Below are 18030 nucleotides of genomic sequence, written 5' to 3' on the forward strand. Positions count from 1 at the left end.
ATTAGTTTTCCTTTTATTAAAAATAAAATAAAATACTGTTCCTAGCCCTCATGGTTGTGAAGATATCCTTGAATTACAAACTGAGGGTAAACCAATGCATTGTCATCTTCCTGAGTTTTTAGATAGCCTGGAATAATAACTAAGAAGCATGAACTGCCCTCATTCTTCTCAATGGGTTAAAGGTGACCTGCAAAGCTTTTTAAAATTAAATAAAAAAATCTGGGTTTGTGCCCTTTTCCTACTTTCTGATGCACAGAGAAGACCCAAAAAGGATTTTTCCTGCTTGTTGTTTAACCTCAAAAATATCAAGAATTTCAACTCATCTCCTTGGATTAGCTGAAGGATATGGTGAGAGTGTCAGTGGATATATAGCATTAGCTCTGTTGCCTTAATTGAAGGTCTTTAACAGAGACTTCCTTTCTCTATAATATTAGTCCCTGAAGTGTAAACAAAATCAAAGTTCTGAAAAGTGTTGACCAAAAGTCCCATTCCCTTTTAACTTTCACTGTCTTGGCTCTTGTAAGGTCATACTGTCACTAGCTCTCCAGTCATATAAAGGCTTTTTGATACTGCTGCTAATACCGGCTCAGGAGTACCACTGCAGATGGACAGTGAGCTTCTCTATCTTGTCAATCAGAGTCGACTGCTCTTGTTCTTCATCTTCAAACAGTCTTGTCAAGTGTATCTACCAAGCTGACACCAATCTTCATGTCCTCCTTCAGCATCTTGAACCACCTTTCTCTACGTCTTCCTCATGGTCTTTGTCCCATGACTATTAGTTCTTGTACCTTCTGGCCAACACATTTTATGTCTCATCGTCTCACATGACATAGCCATCTCAGTCAATAGCCAGTCAGCTTTTCCATAATGGGGAATGCATTCTGGCTAATACAGTTTCATTGAATAGCCTATCAGTTCTCATCTTACCCAGCGTCCACCTAAGCATTCTCATTTCAGACATGTAAAGAAGTTGTTCTTCTCTCTTCCTCGCTGGCCAGCATTCTGACTCATACTTCATGACTGGCGTAGTCACAATCTTATACACTTTGTTCTTTAGTCCAGTGGCTCTCAACCTTTCCAGACTACTAAGGAGGGCCTGAGTCCCACTACCCAGGGCACCACACACCCCTGAGAGGCACCCCATTCCCCCAACAGGTCAACTGGCCATGCAATCTCAGAGGTGGGCTACTTACCTGACTCTGGCCATCTGGCCATTGGGCCACGCTGCCCTGATGGGAAGGGCTGCTCCCTGACTCTAATCACTAAGTAATACTATCCCATGTTACAGTAAGGGTCCTCAGCGTAGGACTTGACCGGCTGCAGAATTGCCTCCGCCCTTCCAGCTAACCTTACGTGACCCGACATCCCGCGACAGGGTGCTAAGCGCTTTGTGAAAAATCAGGCCCCTTTAAGGTATCTAGAATTGGACCCCAAAAAGTGAGACACCCAAAACTGCTGGTCACTTTTGAAAACCTTGGCCTTAGTTCATTATGAATTGTAACCTAAAGATGAGATAGTTTTACAAAGACTCAACACTGTTTAAGAATCAAGCCTTTCAAACCATTATTTTAGTCATCTGGACTTAAATTGCTCTACCCTGCTTACATCAGTTTAAACAGGAGAAAGTTAGACTTGACTTAGTCGGTTTAACAAATGATGCAAGGGTGTTCATGCACAAACTGTTTTAACTAAAGTGGTGCAACATCACACCTTTTAATTAAACTGATACAACTTTGTGTTTAGCCCAGGCCTCAATCTAGTAACATACCAAATTAAACTGCACTTAAATTAAACTGCACTTAATTAAATGCACCAGCACAAAGTGGAGTGTAGCATTTCTATGTTGGGGATTTGCACAAACTTAATTACCTCAGTGTACATTTCCTTAAAGTAGAGAGGGTGTTACATACCTGTTATCTCCGCTCCTATAAATCGCCTCTAAATAGTCCTAATTTTTTTTAATCCGCCTCATTCATCTCAGTGAGGTATTCACAATTTAGACACTAACAAGGTTAACTATTTCACTAATATTTTAAGCAAAAACATTCAGCTAGCATGCTTACCAACAACATAGAATTTAGAGACAGAAGAGACCTGTTATGTTATTTTATTCATGCCTTATGGCAGTGGTTTTCAAACTGTGGGTCGCAACCCAGTACTGGGACGTGGAATGTAAGGCACTGCTCGTGGCAGCTCTGGTCAGCACTGCTGACCGGGCTGTTAAAAGTCCTATCGGCTGTGCTGCCTAGCGAAGGCAGGTTAGTCGCTACCTGTTCCAACACCGCACTGCTCCCTGGAAGCAGCCAGCAGCAGGTCCGGCTCCTAGGCAGGGGGGACACAGAGCTCCGCACGCTGCCCCTGCCCCGAGCACTGAAGCTGGGGGACAGGGGAGGTGACAATGCCTGCGGGCAAGAACTGCGCGAAGCCGCTTGCGCGCCTCTGCCTAGGAGCTGGACCTGCTGCTGGTCACTTCCAGGGTGGAGGTAGAAGAGAGGAATCAGGCAGCCAACAAAGGGGTGGGAAAGGACCATGGGAGGCACCAGCCAACTGCGGAAGGTGAAGAAGAGAGGAGTCGCCAAAGAAGAATTAAGAGTATTTTTTATCTCCATCAGCCTCTTCAAACCCTGTTCACAAAAGGAGGCAGCCACAAACAGCCAATGGCAATAGATAGCTATGTCAGACTAGAACATATGCCAGGTAAACCAAGAGAAAACAAAAAAATTTACCCACAATATGGAATATTTTGCCACGTTGCCAACTTGCTGGATATTATCACAAGCATGGCAATGTGTTGTGTTTTTCTTAAATGCCAGCTGCTAGAATCATGCTACGGCCTTAGAATCTCTGCTTTCGTTAAAAGAAAAAAGTTTCTCTGAAACCATGAGAGCAAGAAAAGATTTAATATTCAAAGCAAGGGCACACTCAATGCCGGAAAACAAGGAGGCAAATAAGAATCAAACATTTTAACATTTGGAGTTGGCAAAAGTTTTAGGCTCCACTATACAGTTAATACATCAGAAAAAAATATTTTTTGACAGTATTTTCTAAATGGTGGAAGCTAGAATGTTAGGAAATTAAGTACATTTCTTTTCCACCAAAGGTACACATTTTTCCTTCCAAATTAGTCTACTATATTAAGCTGAATTTTTATTTAAGCTTCTTTAAAAAAAATTCTTGTGAGTAGTTATCAATTAGCACCACAGGAAATCTTTTTCTGATATATGGATGAGCAAGACTGGATTTGTAGCACAAGTTTCTACTCAAGTCTCATTCAAAAAAATGAATATCACCTAGTGAAATACATAAAGAGATTCTTTACTCTTACTTTAAAAAAAGACATCTGAAAATACAATAGCAATGTGCCAGGAAAAGGGCAATTGTAACATCTGCAGAAGATGGACAAGCAGCTTAAGAAATGGCCCAAAACCAAAGTTTGATCCCTAAAGAACAGCATTTGGGGTGGTTGTTTTTTCTAAATTTAATTTTTAAACCCTAGCACCACATCCTGTTCTCGAGGGCTTATGTAATGTTATACAAACAAGAGTAGCTTTAATTCTCACCTATTTAAAAATCGCAACCAAAGCACATGGACCTAATATTGAGAGGGTAATGATGGGGAAGATAGCAAAGGAAGAGCTACCTTCATTAAAGAAATAGACTTCTCCAATGCAGCTAGGATTTGAACCACAACAATTTTCTTCCTCATCTATATTTGTGACTCCAGTGACAATTCACATCTGCCTTGATACATGATCTCTCACAGGTACTGTCAAATACTTCTTTCTCTCCCATCCTCCTCACAAAAAAAAGACTCATCTACATTTTTAATTGCCAGTGAGCACATTTGGCACCATGCCTATCCTTTGACCAAACAGCAGACAAGGAAAAAGACATGCGCGCACACACACACAAAAACCAAAAAACCGCAATACGTAAAGAAATACCACCTTATGCATATAATATTGATACTTTCTATGTATGTAAGGTAAACATCATATCCATCCAAAAGCAGATATGCTGCATAATGATTATCAAAACAGACCTATAATAAACTTAGTTATGTTTTAATCAAGTAAATATTCCTAAAATCATTGAGAATGCCTTTCATGGCTAGCTTCCAAGTCCTTGTAATCTGTTTTAAAACACATTTCTCTAGTGGATGAGCCATTACAGTCTACCACGTAAATATACATTAAACAAAACATCGCTGTCTATTGTGTACATGTGTACTCTTCTTTGGAGATATGTTTTTTAGGTGAATCTTGAAAAGGTAATAAAAAATGGATTCTTGACATACACCATAAAAGATCCTTTGCGCTAATCTGCATTAAGCCGCAGTATGAGGTTTCCATGCTTATAGCAATGGCAGCAGGAGAGGTCTATTTTTTCAGACTTCTTTTTGTTTCCTCTGTTATATGGTTAATTTTATCACCCCAGCTTGTATTTTACCTCATGACATTTGTGGTAGTATGATTGTGAAGACATTTGTTGCATGCTCTCTGTTTTGAGGGTTTGTTGTTTGGTTGGGGTTTTTTGTGGGTTTTTTTGTTTTGTTTTGTTTTAAATGACAACAATGAGATTTCAGACACAGTCAAGCAAGGATAATTTGACATTAAGGGATACATGCTAATAGCTAGAATACTGCATCCAAAACTCCAGACTTACACTTTATTATCAAGCTTTGAGTAGGACTTTTTAAAATGTTGCAACATCTTCTCTCCAGAATGGCAAACTATCAGAAATGGAAATAATGACCTTATGGATCCACCAGGAGACATGTGGAAATGCTATAAGGATCATTATCAAAGAACTAACAAAAGTCGTGTTAATTTCAAGCTCCATAAGAAACAAATGGAAAATTAAGCATTTACTATAAATAGAAAAAAACAAAACTGATGAAGAATTTTATTTTCCGACAAATGGCTTGTCTATAGAGGAAGGGTTGTGAATTTAAGTTGCTACAGTTATACATATAACTCCCCATGTGGACACACTTATTTTGGGACAACAGTGCCTTTTTCCAGTTAACATGTGTCATTTTAGAAGTGGTTTAAACTAAACTGGAAAAAGCCTCTCTTATCCTGGAATAAGCATGCCACATAGGAGAGTTACACCCAAATAACTGCAGTAGTTTAACTATCATTATAACTGTAAAAAATATATATATATTATCGTGTAGACAAGCCCTCAGACAGGTTACAAATGAAGATAAATTTAAAACTATTTAAAAAAAGAGTAGGTGGCAATGTCCTGAAGCTATCATCTCATGTGAGACAAATTACGGCTAAGGCAATGTTTTAGTCACAGGTACAGTATTTTTAGTAAGTCATGGACAGGTCACGGGCAGTAAACACAAATTCCCGGGCAGTAAACACAAATTCCCGGGCAGTAAACACAAATTCCCGGGCAGTGACCTACCTGTCCATGACTTTTACTATATACCCCTGACTAAAACATTGGGGAGGGGGGCTGGGAGGGGAGCTGGGGGGGGCAGCTCTGGGGGACCGTGGATGCTGTGGGGAGAGACCCAGGGGGCACGGCAGGTGGGGGGGGGGGGGGGAGGAGCATGGTTGGGAGGGCTGGGGCAGGTTCCCTACCTGGCTCCTGGGAAGCGGTGACCTTCCTAACTCCATGTGCTGCCTCCACTCTGCCCCAAGCGCCGGTTCTGCAGCTCCCATTGGCTGGGAACCAAAGCCAATGGGAGCTGCAGGGGTGGTACCTGCGGGCAGAGGCAGCACGTGGAACTAGGAGCTGAGGGGAAGAACTTCCTGTTGCCATTCTAGGGAGCTCCCCCCGAGGTAAGCACTCCACTGCACCCCAATCCCCAGTCCCCCCAAACTCCTGCTGCTGGGGGTCAGGGAGCCCCAAGACTGCCCCAGGAGCCTCTGGTGCGACTGGCCCAGGGGCTGCCCAAGCTGCTCAGGCAGCTCCCGAGCTAGCCACATGGGCCGCTGCAGAAGTCATGGAGTTCACGGAATCCGTGACTTCCATGACAAAAACGGAGCCTGAATTATGCTACCTTATTAGAAATAATTTTACAGGGCATTCTTGAATGTAAGCAACTGAATTCACTGGTGTTGGCATCCTTTTATCTGCGACAGACTGTGGGAATTGCAGCCTATGATGTAGATGGTTTGCAATGTCTCATGTGACTGAATAGTCCAATACAAGATTTGCATGATCTTTGGCAGTTATTGCAAATGTATGTATCTTGGTTGGGAGCTGCTTGCTTTCTACAGGCTCTTTTCTCTTCAGGCTATAGAAGCCAGCTTCTGTCATGGACTCTGATACCCTGATGGAGACAATGGCGCCACTGAATTCACTTGGGAGTGAAGAAAAAGAGAGGGCTAATTTCAGCACTTAATCAGATGTAGAAGTTCAAAGCTACACTATTTTCCCTAAAGAATCATAAAGACTGTCTGTGCAAGACACTGCTATAGCTAGTAAGTGTTTTTACCTACTGTTAACTTTAGCATATCTTTATTAAGGCATTGTTTTGTGAACATGAACCCAGCCATTTGAAATAATGTTTTCACTGTACAGCTAAAGGAGGTAAATCCATGTTTTCTTTCTATTGCAAACAATAGGGTTGAGTATCATTATGAAGGCTTCGAAATCACAGAAATGTCAAATTGCTGAGTACTGAAGCAGATTCTACAGACGGCTGCATGGAGAAATGAGAAGTGCTCTGGTATGCCAAGATTCTCCAGAAGGAGCAAGCAGACTGTTTGCAAAAGTTAAAGGATCAATTCCAGGGTAGAAATGAAATAAAAAGGTTTTCAAAAACACACAGTGAACAACCCTGTGGAAGAACTTTTCACAACTACACTATCAATTGGTGACACCTTCTAGCAAAGGAACTAACAAACAAATCTAACTTGTTGGATCAGCATTGGGATGCAGATAGTTCTAAAAGCTTGCCAACCTCACTGTTTCCATGTATTCCTCTGCCTGTCTATATCCAGCTGTTGTCGCTCATCTTATACTTCGATTGTAAACTCCTTGGGGCAAAACAGTCTTAGTTCTGTGTTTGTACAGTACGTATCACAATGGGATGCAGGTCCATGATTAGGGTTCCTAGGTACTATGGTAATAGAAATAATACTTAGTTTGGGGGGGGGGGGAAAAAATCACATGTCTAACCAAATTATTTATACTAGTCCAAATATCTGAGCCTAGACTAGGTATTAGTGTTTTGTTTAGAATAAAAGCTTTATAGTAACTAGTCCATACACACACATGCATTAGGCAAGCATATTCTCATTATATAAAACTCAGGCCCTGTCTACACACAAACTTGCATAGTTTAAAGGCATATCTTTAAACCAATTCAGTTAAACTGGTACAAATCCCTACCCAGATGCTCTTATTTTATTGCTCAAGCTAAATAAGTATAAGCCACTCTTAAAACAAGAACATCCATGCAGGGTTTTCTGCCAGTTTAACTTAACTGGTTTAGAGACATGCTTTGAGTTACTTGCTCTCTTAAAGGTTTAAATCTACACTGAATTCCAAAGGAAGTTAGCATAGAATTGCAGGACATAGTATCTGATCTTAGAAGGGTGACTTAACATGCACTCTGTTCTGGCTGTCTTGAAGTAGAAATAAGTTATGTAAGGCAAGAACAGGAAGACAGTCTTTCAGTAAGGGTTTCCTTATGTGTGACTATTAAGACAGAAGGCAGAACCTGGAATTTGTCAGCTAGACAGAGGAGGAAGCTCTCTATGGCTACAAGAATTATCTTTTTGGTAGAGTGCTGCTGGATTCACTAGCATCAAGGTACTGATTTCTCATTATCAGGACTTCCGTAGTAGATCAGTCTTCACCCTCCAAGCAGTTCAGGACTCTACAAGAAACCTTATCAGTTTGTTTTCCATTACAGTTGTTCTTAATAATGCTGACTGTGAGGAATTATGAGATGGAATTTTAAAAAGTAAACTTAAATGAAAGAATGAGTAAGTGAATCTTGCCTTCCTTCATAACTCAATTATTTAGTTTCCCTTTCAAGCAACATGCTATTGTTGTATCACCTCTTTCCTAATACTCTGTCAAGCTGCCTAAAAAATAAACTATCACCCCTTTATTTTTCATTTTGACTTCTTATCCTCTGATCCACTAATTAGCTTTTTTGGCCTTTGATCCTCTGCATGTATTTTGACCTTCTTGCTGCCTACCACTTTATACTTTACACTTTGATTTTGACCACTCTCTCTCATGGCATTCATCTTCCATTATAGTACCTTCCATTTCTCTTCTCTAATCTGATTATATCTATTTCCACAACATAAAAAGGCCTCACTGGTTAAGAGTTTTTTTTTTTTTTTTTTCAGTTTCTGGTTATAGTCATTTAGATATTTAAAATTTAATTTATTTTAACAGTGAAACACACTCAGGAAAAAAAAAGTTTTCTTTCCACATCTTAAATAATCCACCACATTTTCACTCATCTATGCAAAATAATTTAAATGTATTTCCTGGTTTATCTGATTTCTGACTACAGAGCCTGCCAATCCCCAGAAATGTAATCCATACAGACTTGGTGAAACTAGTAAAGGTCATCTCCATAGTTCAATAAACTGTAAACAAAAAGTTCATCCAAAATGAGATTACAACCCCTGCACTCATGAAAACATAAAAGCTTCAGAACCTTCTCCCACAATGTCCATGCCATAGGACAAAGTTAACAGTATCCTTGCACTCAGTATGCTACTGCGAGAGGGGTAATGTGAAGACTGACTGATGTTTGTATATTGCTTTAAAAACACAAAGCATTGTCTAAATGCTGTATATTGTTATTATATGTCCATTGCTTCACAAATGGAATGAGCTACCAAATGCTTGCAAGCAAGTGTATCTGCTGCTCTGTGGATCTCGTAGCTAAGAATATTTTCACTATTTGTCTGGAGGGTACAGAGAACAGACCTTTCTAAAAGTTATTTACTTTATTTTTTTTATATTAGGAGAGCACCTTTTACTACACATTGATATGAAAGGGAGTAGTGGTTTTGGTGAGTAGTGAGGACCTCGTTGAGGAAGTGGTTGTAGGGGACAACTTGGGCTCCAGTGATCATGAGCTAATTCGGTTCAAACTAAATGGAAGGAGTAACAGAATTAAATCAAAGACTAGGGTTTATAATTTTAAGAAGGTTAATTTTAACAAAATTAAGAGGACTGGTAAGGGAAGTAGATTGGGCTAACATATTAATGGATCTAAAGGCAGATGATGCCTGGGATTATTTTAAGTTAAAGCTGCATGAGCTGTCGGAGGCCTGTATCCCGAAAAAGGGAAAAAGGTTAGTAAGCAAGAGATTTAGACCGAGCTGGATGAGCGACGGTCTCAAAGGGGCGATTAGGAAAAAACAGAAAGAGTACAAAGAGTGGAAGAGGGGAGGGATCAGTAAGGAAACTTACCTTAGTGAGGTCAGAGCATGTAGAGATAGAGTGAGAAAGGCCAAAAGCCGTGTAGAGTTGGACCTTGCGAGGGGAATTAAAAGCAATAGTAAGAGGTTTTACAGCCATATAAATAGGAAGAAAGCAAAGAAAGAAGGAGTGGGACCGCTGAAGACTATAGCTGGAGAGGAGATTAAGGATAATCTAGGCATGGCACAATATCTTAACAATTATTTTGCATCGGTGTTTAATGAAGCCAATGAAGGGATTAGGAATATTAGCAGCGTCACAGAGGGGTATACAGGAGGGGGGATTACCGTATCCGAAGTAGAAACCAAACTTGAACACCTTAATGGGACTAAGTCAGGCGGACCGGATGATCTTCATCCAAGAATATTGAAGGAATTGGCACGGGAAATAGCAGGCCCCTTAGCGATAATTTTTAATGAATCTGTAAACTCGGGGGTGGTTCCATTAGACTGGAGAATAGCTAATGTGGTTCCTATTTTCAAGAAAGGGAAAAAAAGTGACCCGGGTAACTACAGGCCTGTTAGTTTAACATCTGTAGTGTGCAAGGTCCTGGAGAAAATTCTGAAGGAGAAAGTAGTTGAAGACCTTGAAGTTACTGGCAATTGCGACAAATTACAACATGGTTTTACGAAGGGCAGATCGTGCCAAACCAATCTGATCTCCTTCTTCGAGAAAGTAACGGACTTATTAGATAAGGGAAATGCAGTGGACCTAATATACCTAGATTTTAGTAAAGCGTTTGATACTGTACCAAATGAGGAATTATTGGTTAAACTGGAAAAGATGGGGATCGATATGAAAATCCAGAGGTGGATAAGGAACTGGTTAATGGGGAGAATGCAGTGGGTCATATTGAAGGGTGAACTGTCGGGTTGGAGGGAGGTCACCAGTGGAGTTCCTCAAGGTTCGGTTTTGGGACCCATTTTATTTAATCTATTTATTACTGACCTCGGAACCAATTGTAGGAGTGGGCTGATAAAGTTTGCGGATGACACAAAGCTGGGAGGTATTGCCAATTCAGAGGAGGATAGGGATATTCTGCAGGAAGACTTGAATGACCTTGTGAATTGGAGTATCAGAAACAGGATGAAATTTAATAGTAAAAAGTGTAAGGTGATGCATTTAGGGATGACTAACAACAATTTTAGTTACCTGGGGACACATCGCTTAGAAGTAACAGAGGAGGAGAAAGACCTCGGGGTCCTTGTAGACCGCAGGATGACTATGAGTCGACAATGTGACATGGCGGTGAAAAAGGCCAATGCAGTCTTGGGATGCATTAGGCGAGGTATATCTAGTAGGGATAAGGAGGTACTGCTTCCGTTGTATAAGGCGCTGGTGAGACCTCATTTGGAGTACTGTGTGCAGTTCTGGTCTCCCATGTTTAAAAAAGATGAACTCAAACTGGAACGGGTACAGAGAAGGGCCACTAGGATGATCAGAAGAATGGAAAACCTGTCGTATGAAAGGAGACTAGAGGAGCTCGGGTTGTTTAGCCTGACCAAACGAAGGCTGAGGCGGGATATGATTGCTCTCTTTAAATATATCAGAGGGATAAATACCAGGGAGGGAGAGGAATTATTCCAGCTCAGTACTAATGTGGACACGAGAACGAATGGATATAAACTGGCCGTGGGGAAGTTTAGGCTTGAAATTAGACGAAGGTTTCTGACCGTCAGAGGGGTGAAATATTGGAACAGCCTTCCGAAGGAAACGGTGGGGGCGAAGGACCTGTCTGGTTTTAAGATTAAGCTAGATAAGTTTATGGAGGGAATGGTTTAAATGGAAAAACATGATTTTAGTCAAAGGAATACCGTGCTATGGCAGATAAATAGTATAATGGCTAACGAGGGTCAGGCTGGAGAATCTTGCCTACGTGCCCGGGGTTCTACTGATCGCCATATTTGGGGTCGGGAAGGAATTTTCCTCCAGGGTAGATTGGCAGAGGCCCTGGAGGTTTTTCGCCTTCCTCCGCAGCATGGGGCAGGGATAGCTAGCAGGAGGATTCTCTGCTAATTGAAGTCTCTAAGCCACAGGATTTGGGGACTTCAACAGCAGAGTCAAGGGAAAGGATAGGGACAGCTTTGTGGCCTGCATCATGCAGGGGGTCAGACCAGATGATCATAATGGTCCCTTCTGACCTTAAAGTCTATGAGTGGAGAAATCAGAAGATTTCTGACTTGTACTCAACCAGTCAAGGCCTAAACAGAAATATCTCTACTGGCAGCTTCATCTGACAGTAACAGCTGCCTAGAGTACTAAAAGCATCCCTATTTCTATTAGCTGGGCTGTAACAAAAAGATTTAGTGTCAAATCCTGCAAAAAGCAGTATTCATTTTGTTCACTGCCCCACACACAGCCTAGGAGACGAACTGTAGAATGATTTTTTTATTAATTTGTGGAGAGGAAAAGAAGAACAAAGAAGAAAGGCAATTCAGGTTAGGTTGGCTAAGTATATCCACAATTCAGCCAGAAGTCTTAACAGATATTGTTCTTTCCAGAAGAAGATCTTGAGCCGTAGGCTCTATTACACATCACATTGTCCTTCAGTGGGACAATCACTGGAAGTATGTTTTATTAATACAGCCTGTAATCCATGTGTTTATGATCAGAAAAATTATTACAATTCAAGAATGCTTATTTTCTTGTGATTCCTGTCGCATGAGAATACGCTCATGGGACCCAGGAATCTATGCCAATATTTCTCAAAACAATACTATAATCATTAAAAAAGAATGTCAATGGACCATTTAGGCATAAAAAGTGACCTTCACAATTGTCATAAGGTAGAGAACGTTTTCTAAAATCTAGAGTTTTTTAAAAAATAGCCAGTGTTAGAACAAAATGACATTTGGTGGTGTCAGATACTTCACATTAGCTCTGCAGCATTTGTTATAATATTCTTAAAGTATCACTATGAAGATGGACCATGCTAGTGCACCACAAACAAAGATAGAGATATTGATTCTGAATTCAGAAATAAAAAGGTAGAGAAAATGCTAAACAGTAAAGTTATATATCAGACAAAAATATCTGTAACTTTTTTAAAGTATACCAGAAGTACAAAGCCTGCGGAAGCCTTGACTGATCTGTTGATCTATTAGGGAGTATAGCAAGCAACTGAGGATAAAAGACACTGCAGAGAAGTTAAATGATTTCTTTGCATCAGACTCCACTACAGAAGAAATCAGGGCAACATATATACTTACCAGGTAATAATCAGAATGATGTATAAACATAAGTGGTGATGAAACAAACAATTTAAACAGCAACAAGTCATCATGCTCAGGTGTGCAGCCAAGTGTTCTACAGGAACTGTAGAACGAAGTAGCTGAACTGTTAACAAAACAGACTCAGGGCTTCATTCTAGGATAACTTCAGTGCACACCAGCAGGGTCGACACAGACCAATTAACATGCAACACATTAGTGCATATTACCCCACTGTGTAAACAAACCCTCACCATTTAAAATACTCTCCACAACCTCATTAGAATACTATAACTAGGATTTTTTTTTTTTTGTTATAAAGACATTGAAGATGACCAGTGTGAAAGGATTATTTTATGAGCTTGGTTTGACAACTTAATTACAAACCCAACTCTTTTACAAATGTGAACAGTAACTCTAATTTCACTAGAATAAGAATATTTAAACAGGTTCCTTTTTTTTTTTTTAAATCTGAATTAATTTTATTGCAGCTTTCTATTGTGCGCCATCCTTTTTTGGCTTACCCTTATTGTGTGCTTCTATCTTTGGCACAACAAAGTATTCCTAATCCTTTTGTGTGAGGCAGTTTTGCCACACTAAGGCGCCCTTGGCCTCAAAGTCTGTCCCCACCCCCCATGAGTTCTTTGTATAATTTATTTTATACTGCCACTAATTTTAAATTTTCAAATGCACTGCAAATTTTTATACTGACAACAGTGTAGGATTTATTGGGAGAAGACTGGAGGTTTTGACAGCTGGATAGGGAACAACTGAGGTTTTTGGTACCCAAGAAGGAATGCAAGTTTGTTTTAGTTCCTGTTATCCACAAGGTAACTGATGATTCTGATACTAGCAAAATGACCTCAATTCTTTCAACACCCTTTGGAAAGCGAAATGGGGTTGATTCCTAGTTCCACACCTCAGAAACCCTTAACAGCAGCTAGTTTGGCCCACTATAGCCCAAACATCTGCCACTATGCAAAAATGACAAACATTTTAGCTTGATGTTTTTGCTAGAGTGATCAGCAGTGAAACAGACAACATTGACATTTAAATGGTTTATATTCCACAGAGGTGAATGAAAGGTCAGACAGCCTGAAACAACAGTGAAGTGTGAAGACTCAGCTATTACTTTGGCTCATATTTTGAAGGTTTAATTTTAAAATGAAAGCTTAGATTTTTCTGCCATAATATGCAGCAATATAAAAATATCTGCAGTAGTATGCAACTATATGTGCCTGAGGATCCTGATTATTCTGTAGGTAATGTGTCCCAATTTTTCCTGTGCACACCTAACAGCCATAGTCTGAAAAGATTCCCAATTCTGGACCTCCCATCAATATCTCCATGTGGATACTAGAAATCAAGGCTATGCCTTCACTGACGAAAAAGGTGTGCTTTTACAAGCTAAGATCCATTAGCTATTTTGCTGTAAAATCCTAGTGATGAGAAGGCTATGTAGTTTTTACTGGGATGTAGGTAGGCGAGGTCAAACCCAGATTTGGATGGGTGTGTGGGTGGGGTAAGTATAATCTTGACCTCACCTAGCTATATAGCTTGCACCGTACCTCCACGAGGACTTTACAGCAAGATAATGAGGCTTGGCAGAATTAAATTTTATTTTATTTTTTTTTAATAATTTCTGTTTTTATTTTTAAGGTTTTTATTTTTATCAATTTGAAGTTTCACACATTTGGGACAGTATATGGGGGTCAGACAATAATAATTTAATTACATTAGATGCCAAGATTAAAAAAAACAAAGCTTTATAAACTGTTAAACCACAAATTGTCTAACATTACGTCAAAATACACAAAGTAAATATCCTTAAATTGAACTCTAGTAAGTTCTCAAGCAGACTTTCTTCTTCGCCTATCTAAATTTCAATTATCGATGAAAATATTTTTTGACGGTTTGCACGTGTACGAGAAAGTTGGTATTTCCCCAAAAAAAATCTAATCCCTCCAAGCCTAGAGATAACTACACCTAGCTGTAAAAAAAGGGCAGCAGCTGACCTTTTTGGCAGTGAAGAGACCTCCCAAACTGCTGTTGCAAGCCTGTAAGGCTATGTCATCACTACGTAATTAACTCCTCTCCAGTTAGCCTAGCTCCAGTGAGAGAGCCACACTGTGAAGTACCATGCCAGCTGCACACAGAATGATTACCTTACTTCACAGAATATATTTTACCCGTTTATGAGTTGCACTAACTAGAGCTGTAGCCTATACCCCTTGATGGGCTATTCAATTAAACTGTTAAGGGCTAAACAGATTTGTCTTATTCTGAGTACATGCATATACCCATCTGCTCTTGTGCATTAGTCTACAACTGTGAAGTCATACAGATCTTCAAAATCAAGGGACTATACAAGCCATCAAAGACTATTACCATTTTTTTGCAGCATCTTTCAAGAAAATCTAGAGTCTTGTTAAATGCAAAGGCAAGATACTCATGATTCTTAGCTAGTCATACAAGAGTTTATATTAAAGATAAACTTCCTTTCTTAAATATAAACAGATGACTAGAGAAACTTGAAGCTGACAATACTCTGCAAGCAGTATATATTTCTACAGACTGCTCAAAATAGTCTGCATATTAAAACCAAAAGTTTAAAAAACAAGATATACTTTTACATTAAAAAAGCCAAGGGGTCCTACCATGTCTGACTGTGAATGTCAATACAGGGCCTCAGCATGACCACTTATCTCTAGGTTCAGTTAAATAAAAAAATAAAAAATAAAAAAAATAAAAACACCTCACAAACCTAGATGACCTCAGTTATGTCCTATGCCTATATAGTCATGTAGAATATATATTATTAACATATGGAGCATCACAAAGCAGGCACATGAGAGTCTGCTGGGCACCGTCCTGCAGGCAGCATTAAGCAGCACTAGCAATTTGTCTTCTCACATTTTCCTATGAAACGAACAGCTCTGAGAACTGGTTTGAGCTTGGGACACACCTCTTAAGTTCGGTCTCTCCTCCCGCCTACACACACATTTTAACTAGCACCATGTTAAACACATCCAATGTGGTTTGTAGTGCTATGAAAATAACCTCGGGAGTTTATCCACACTCAGCGGAGCAGGCGAATTTCAGCCACTAAAGGTTTATTAGCGGCTTGTTCGCATTTGCGCTCAGAGAGGCTCCTAGTCTCTCCCTGGGGGCTCTGCTCTAGTCCCTGCTGCTGGCGGCCTGGGCTGTGCCGGGGGTCAGGCGGGATGCTCCGCGGGTCCCCTCTGGCCTCGCACGCCGCGCCGAGGATGCTGAGGCTCGTGCAGCGGGCAGAGAGCGGCGCTACAGGCCCCATCCGGCCGCGGGCACACAGGGCCCCAACCCCCGCCCTGAGGGAAGGAGACCACGGGCTCCGGGCCCGTTTCGCCTCCCCCTGGCGGAGCCCGGGGCTGCCCCTCCCTCCGCACGGGGCGGGGCTCGGCCACCAGTTAAACTCCCGGCCTAGACACCCCCCGCCCCCGAGCGGCCCCCTGGCCCCGCGCACGTTGAGGGCAGCGCCTCAGTCCCCAGTCGGGCCGCCCCCAGCTCCGAGGCGGGAGCGGCCCTGGGAGACCCCTGGCGCGGCGGTGGATCGCACCTGGGCGGGGCCGGTCTCGAGTCCAGCCAGACCCCCGCTGCCCCTGGGTGCCGGGGAGGCGCCTGCCCGCGGGAAGAGAGGCAGCGCGGGGCCCCAGGGAGGCGCAGGGAAGAGGCTAGCGGAGACCCCGCCGAGTGTCTGTGCCCGGGGGGCCCTGTCCCGCACTCACCGCCGAGGAGCCGCCGCCGTGGTGCGCGTAGCCCCCTTCTTCTCGGCGCCGGGGGCGGCTCCTCCCGCCCGCTCGCTTCACCCGCCGGGGAAGCGCGAACCCCAGAAACTGAAAACAAAATACAATTAAAAAATAAAAACTTTCCTCGCCGCCGTCTCCCTCCCCCCAGGAGCACGAACCCAAACACACCGAGACACGCCTCCGTGCCGCCCCCCGCGCCGCTCACTGGACAGCGTTGCGACGACCTCCCCGCCCATTGGCCTCATTCCCTGCCCATCATACCCGTTCTCGCCCCTTTTCACCCCTCAGTACTGTTAATTGGGTATTGCCTCGATGATCTCTCCACCCATTAGCCACAACTCTTGCCTATCATAACAATACCCACCTTTCCGCATCGCCAATTGGGTAGCGTCGTCACTACCTCCCCAACTATTGGCTAAATTCACTGACAGTCATATGTTGATACGTGCCCTCCACATAATTAATTGGCTGGGCACTTCTTTTCCCTTCTCCCCATTGGCTACAAGCCCAGCCCGTTGGATGAGTTCACGCCCACTACTCCTGCTCTTCCACACCCTTCATTGGGCTGTATTTTTAGTCTCTCCCACCCATTGGGTGAATATTGGGCCCGTCACAAAACAGAGTACCCCCTCCCCCCCGGGCTGCGGTTCTCAGAGTGCCCCGCCGTTGGTGCTTCACCGCGCGCCCGCAGCCCCGCCCATGTCAGGTGGTTAGAAGAGTTACGTCAATCAACTGTAGAGACGCCCGCCGCTCCCGTGTGGGCCCAGCTAGAGGGAGAGATTGTGACGGGGGTTCAGGTTATTAATAGGGCCACAGCTATAAACATCCAGAAACGCGACGCGACGCGACGCACCACCGCTCGCCTCCGCCCTTCAACTGGTTAATGACAGAGACGCAAGAACCCACCGCGAGTAGCATGCGATGCTATTCATCCCCCGTTTGCACCGCCCCCTGCAGGCGTCAGACGGATTGAAACGCTATTTGGCACGGGAGGTGTCAGTCTTAGTGAAGCTCGCAAGCCATTGGTGGAAGTAGTTAGGGGTGCCCCGCCCACCAACTTTTCAGCTGTTGGGCAACAACAAGCAAATGCTATTGGTCACATCAACCATAGCTACTGATGATTTAACAGCCTGGGTCTCATCTAACCGCGCCTCTGATTGGACAATAGTCATGCGCCACTGAGCGCTAAACCCTCGCCCCCCACCCATGCTTAGCAAGGGGGTCAATGTGATCAGGTGCCCTGGAACGTGCGCAGCCGCAGTGCTACTGTAGGTGCTTGCGCGTGGCGTTGCCATGCTTGCGGCCTGACTCCCCGCGGAGCCGTACAGCCCTGCCGGCAGCCGCGGCGCGTGACGTCCTAAGGCGAGCACCAGCCAGGCCCTGCGCCTTGGGGGCGAGGGGTGCGTCACGCCCTGACAGAAACCTCAGTGGTGTTCTGCAGCCACCATACTGCGCAAATCACCTTTGTGGCCTCTGCCGCTCAGGCGCGGGTTTCAAGCTAAACCCTTTAGTATGAATAGGAACTAGGGTGACCAGATGAGAGGCAGAAAATAAAAGGACACATGGGGGGGGGGCGCTGGAGGAGCACAAAAAAAGGGGTGGGGTGGGGAGTATCG

At 42.9% G+C, this 18030-nt stretch overlaps 1 protein-coding gene across 23 annotated transcripts in view; it reads right to left on the reverse strand.

The window, feature by feature from the left end:
* Positions 1–16618, reverse strand: part of TNRC6B (trinucleotide repeat containing adaptor 6B) — a 208958-nt gene extending 192340 nt beyond the window's left edge. For 14 of the 23 annotated variants that reach the window (XM_065563525.1, XM_065563508.1, XM_065563480.1 and 11 more), the window contains exon 1: positions 16394–16574. The gene's annotated coding sequence lies outside the window, so the exon portion shown is untranslated. Of the gene's footprint in view, positions 1–16224; positions 16283–16393 lie in introns of those variants that run through there. The other 9 variants (XM_065563455.1, XM_065563401.1, XM_065563396.1 and 6 more) reach the window with 6 other exon arrangements.
* Positions 16619–18030: the final 1412 nt, after the last annotated feature.

The sequence above is a fragment of the Chrysemys picta genome, chromosome 1 (genome assembly GCF_011386835.1).
Source record: "Chrysemys picta bellii isolate R12L10 chromosome 1, ASM1138683v2, whole genome shotgun sequence".
In the NCBI taxonomy this organism is placed as follows: domain Eukaryota; kingdom Metazoa; phylum Chordata; order Testudines; family Emydidae; genus Chrysemys; species Chrysemys picta.